Raw genomic sequence first — 5,423 nt, forward strand, 5'->3', positions numbered from 1 at the left:
ATAACACCTTCATCCACCACCGCCCGCACACGACAAGCCCATTAAAACGAAATCACACCCCATTTAAGACTACAGGGACGGACGAGAGCTCATAAAAACACAGAACCCATCCCAAACAGACTTGGGATCCGCGTCGCCACCAAAACCATCCACCAACCTCATAGTGTTACTCTTATTAGTCCCCTTCCTTGTGTGCCATGAAACCTATTAGCACTCGGACCATGAGTAGAAAAACGACACGATGAGGTGGTAGTACCTAATCATTCTTTCCTCTATTCTTCTTTTCCCAGCACAATAATGTGGTGTGCACAATATGTTTCCTGTCGCCCTTTGTCTTCTCTCCACCACCCCTCACAAGGGAAAAGAAGTTTCATCATCACCATCCAGAAGTTTATCATCCATCCACCACACACCCCCTTACACAAGGACCAAGAAGGCGCTGCTGCTGCTGCATAGCAACCGCACAATCACGGCCTCCCTTGTCATCCCTCACACGCGAGCACACCCCCTGTTGTGCCGCCTTGCGACAAACGAGCGTGTAAATGTTCGAAATTTATTTTAATTTTGTTACAATTTTTCATCACATTATATCCTCTCACATTAATTTAATTTTCCTACCACCCACTCCTAGTTTCACAGATGAGTAATGGTTCGATCGAGCTGGTAAAAATAACTACTGAAAGACGATTAACCTGAACATAAGGGCAGCTTGTTGGCATCAGGACATACGAATGCAAAAATGATAACAGGACTTAAAAAGCTTCGCAGTTAACAAATGAGAAAGTGTTAAGAAAATTATTTTGAGCTTTTTAGTGTCTTCACTTGTCATAAGACGAGTTTGTACAATCCCATTGAATTCCACCACTTAATTGTATCTTGACAGATACTTTAAGTCGAGTAAAGTACGAGACACTGAAGACGGCCTTACTGTTGAGGTCGAAATACGTATCTGTCAAGATACAATTAAGGTGGTTATACAACAAAGCCACAAATCGGCCATCTTGGAAACCACGTGCTTTTTCTAGTGATTTTTCAGGAGCACGAATTGAGAGAACCACAATGCCTATGGGGATAAAAACATCCGTAGATCATTTGCTTACTCATGCTAAACAATCGACTTGAATTTCAGCATTGTACGAAAATTATTACGCTAGATTTGAACTTTTGATAATAGGAGTAGAAAACCGTGTGGTGAATTTCAAATTCACCACATGGCTTGATTGTATAATCACCTTAAGTGGTGGAATTTAATGGGATTGTACAAACTCGTCTTATGACAAGGGAAATGAGAAAGTGTTTAATGAACACGAATAGCCTATTCATACTACAAGCACCGACAAACCGACGGGCCTCTCTGATTCCAAAATTGGCAAAAAAAATTACAATCGTTTTACTCCGTTTTACTCGTTTACATTAACGTTCTTTTGATAGAAAAGTCAAGAAAAAGAAAAAGCAAAATGGGCGCAATCCACCAGCTGGTTCTTCTTCTTCTTCTTCTTCTTATCGGCATTACATCCCCACACTGGGACAGAGCCGCCTCGCAGCTTAGTGTTCATTAAGCACTTCCACAGTTATTAACTGCGAGGTTTCTAAGCCAGGTTACCATTTTTGCATTCGTATATCATGAGGCTAGCACGATGATACTTTTATGCCCAGGGAAGTCGAGACAATTTCCAATCCGAAAATTACCTAGACCGGCACCGGGAATCGAACCCAGCCACCCTCAGCATGGTCTTGCTTTGTAGCCGCGCGTTTTACCGCACGGCTAAGGAGGGCCCCTTGGTTATATACATTATATACACGTTTCAAATAATCTACACAGCGATGAAGATAAAAATAACCAAGTAATAGAAAATCTTTTTCGATGCTTAAATCAACATTTAAGTCTTTACGATCATTACACACATTTTTGAAAATCGAATGTTTTTCATTTGGCTAACGAATCCTATCATAAAACTATTGATATTTATAATATCGAATATTGATTATTATGTGGAAGCTGATGAAATAAATTAAAGAGTGCATGACCAAATTTGCCCGCACATTTGTGAGAGCTGTTGTGTAAACCATCGCACAGATGGAGCTAGGTAATGAAAGGAGAGTAATTGCCAAGAAATTTGAAGAATTGTATATGGGAAGGCACGTCGGTTTGTCGGTGCTACAAGCTTTATCTAGTAATATTTGGTATCTTGAGTCAAGACTATTGTCATAATGCATAAAATATATTTATCATTCCCAGTGAAAATTAAATGTGTAAACTTCCATGTTAAGTTACCTTATATTTTGGTATAACTCGTATTTTGCAATGGCTACAAACTGCAAGGCGACGAAAACTTGCAAAGCTATCAGCTTATTTTGTTTTAGTTTATTCTTCTTTGAGTCAATTTAACCAGAATTGCTTTAAATGTATTAAACCATTCAAGCTCACTTAGTACCCCACCGTGCTCTTCTAGTTCCCGTCATTGTTCAAATTGAATTTCATGCGCGTTATGATCCTGTACCTTCCTGCCATCCGACACAATGGAAGGGAATTGTCTTTCATATAAATGTTATATTGAGCCATCAACGTCCTCATCCTTGTCGTCATGACGTTCCCATCATATGATACGATGCCCGCCGAGCTGTGTGTTTGTGCGCGTGGGATGACATCTGACTGACTCTGGCGGCAGCTATATCAGGTCGTTACGTTCCAACATATTGTTTTTCCTCGACGGTGGAAGGCATGAAAAACGACCGGTGGGGAGGTGGGGAGAAGACTTTTTCGCTGATCGTTTATGTTCCTCAAACAATGCGGGCGACCATGCGGAGGAAATGGAGAATTCCTTCATGGGTGTGAAACTTAGTGATTTTCTCGGAAAACTGATTTCATCAGCAGAGGGAAAAGTTTGTGACTTTTAAGGGATTTCGTTTGCGAGAGGGGAATTTTCTTGTTCACGAAAGGGGGTCGATTGGAAAAGTTTTTTTGGGATAAAAAAACAATTCGGACAAGATTTGCTTCTGACATCTTGATAGGATTGACCGAACAATATTGGATGAGGAAATCCCAAAGTGTTTCGGAAGATGTAGATACATTTTAGGAAAGTTTACTTGATTGATTTCTGCTTCATGTAACGTTACATATGGACAAAATACGGACGTGTGCATCGCGGAAAAAAAGGGGCGACGTTGCGGTAACGCAAACAGTGATACAGAATGTTGGTATCATGGAACTAATTTGCTAATAAGTTTTTTCAAACGTTATTTACAATTCTGAAATTACTATGTCTGAAACTCGATTATGCATTTGCACAACATGTGATTGATTTAGTTCAAAAAAGGTTGTTGTGAGGTTGTGCCAGTTGGTCGTCAGATCCCAACCCGACCACATAAGCAATGAGGGATCGCCACTCTCAGTACATTCAAAGTTAATTACCTATGATACGGGTTCCTGTGGTCTTCGTGGTCCTAAGTATTGATTCAGCACAACGCCGATCATGGCGTAGATTCGTTCTTTCGATCATCGACGTTGCTTCCCGTATGCACGTGCAACATCCGATTCGTCTCGCCTGATCCAGCCGCAACGGTGGCCCTGGTGATCGTGGCGTAATTTCGATTTCGAACCTTCTAACGTGTCTTACTTAAACTTTTTCTCGACCGGTCGTAGGACCACCTTCCGAACGTCTTTGTCACCTCCACAGCAGGAACTTCATCGTATCGCAGGGCCGAGCTGTCATCGTGGTTTTAAGAGGTTGTTTCTGGACCGCAAAATGTCCATTCCGATTTTATTTGATCCCACGAAGTGCTGAAACCTCCCTCGTGTACAACCTGGAAATGCAGCAAACTCTACGCTTCCTCATCGTTCGTCTAGAGTTCAATGGATCTATTGGCGACAATCCCCACCGAAACGCAGCCTTCCAACGGGGCTGTCCACTAATCAAGGTGACGAACTCCAATGTTCTTCTGTACCACGCGGAGATCCATCATCAGCGTTCCGGAGTAAAAGCCCCAATCGCCGGCGCTCGCCAATGGGCCTCTTCAATCGCGTTGTTTTATTATTTTATTTTATTACCAGACTAAGGCCGGAGTGGCCTGTGCAATACATAAAAATCTTCTTCATTCAGCTCGGTCCATGGCTGCACGTCGCCAACCACGCAGTTTGCGGAGGGTCCGCAAATCGTCCTCCACCTGATCGATCCACCTTGCCCGCTGTGCACCTCGCATTCTTGTTCCCGTCGGATCGTTGTCGAGAACCATTTTCACCGGACTACTACTTGATACTTGATGGGCTACACCTCTTCGATTAACCTACGCCGAATGGAGTATTCTTCTCCACTGGACTCGATCCTTGGCCAATCGCTTCCAGTCGCCCTGAACATTGAGCGCCCTCAGGTCCTCTTCAACTGCAAAAAGCCATCCTGTACGCGGCCTTCCACGAAGCCTGCGGCCTCTTCCGGGCTACTGAATATTATCTTCGCTTGACGTTCTACCGGCATACGAACAACGTGACCAGCCCACCGTAGTCTGCCGTGTTGTATAAGCTTAATAATATCCAGCCCTTTATACACCTGGTACAATTCGTGATTCATGCGACGCCGCCAGATACTGTTTTCCTGTTTACCGCCGAGTATTGTCCGCAGCACCTTACGCTCAAACACTCCGAAAGCTCTCCGATCAGCCTCCTTTAACGTCCATGTCTCATGGCCGCATAAAGCCACCGGAAGAATCAGAGTAGTGTACAGTGCGAGCTTTGTTTTCGTTTGCAGATTAGGGGACTTAAGCTGGTTACGAAGTCCGTAATAAGCCATATTTGCAGCTGAAATACGCCTTTTCACCTCGCGGGTAACAACATTATCGCACGTCATTAATGTTCCAAGATACACAAATTCTTCTACCACTTCAAATTTTTCACCATCCAGCACCATTTCACTACCACCACCACTAATGAACCCACGTTGATTGCCAGCGACCATGTACTTCGTTTTGCTGGTATTGATCGTGAGTCCAATCCCCGCTGTCTCCTTCTTAAATGGCACAAAAGCCTCTTCCATGGTACGGCGATCAATCCCTATAATATCGATATCGTCTGCAAATTCCAGGAAGCTTCTTTGCACACCAGCTCTCCTAATCGCTCCGTCGAGCGCTATATTGAACAGTAGATTCGAGAGTGCGTCACCCTGCTTTAATCCATCTAAGGTAACAAATGACGTCGATAATTCATCCGCAACCCTTACATTTGATTTCGATCCGTCCAACGTTATACGAATCAACCGTATCAGTTTCGCCGGAAAACCATGTTCAAGCATAATTTGCCATAATTCATTCCGTATCACTGAATCGTACGCCACCTTGAAATCAATCAACAGATTATGTGTCTGTAAGTTGTACTCCCGGAATTTATCAAGGATTTGTCTCAGGGTAAACATTTGATCCGTCGTTGATCAGTC

This window comes from Armigeres subalbatus, chromosome 3 (assembly GCF_024139115.2).
Source record: "Armigeres subalbatus isolate Guangzhou_Male chromosome 3, GZ_Asu_2, whole genome shotgun sequence".
Classification (NCBI taxonomy): Eukaryota; Metazoa; Arthropoda; class Insecta; order Diptera; family Culicidae; genus Armigeres; species Armigeres subalbatus.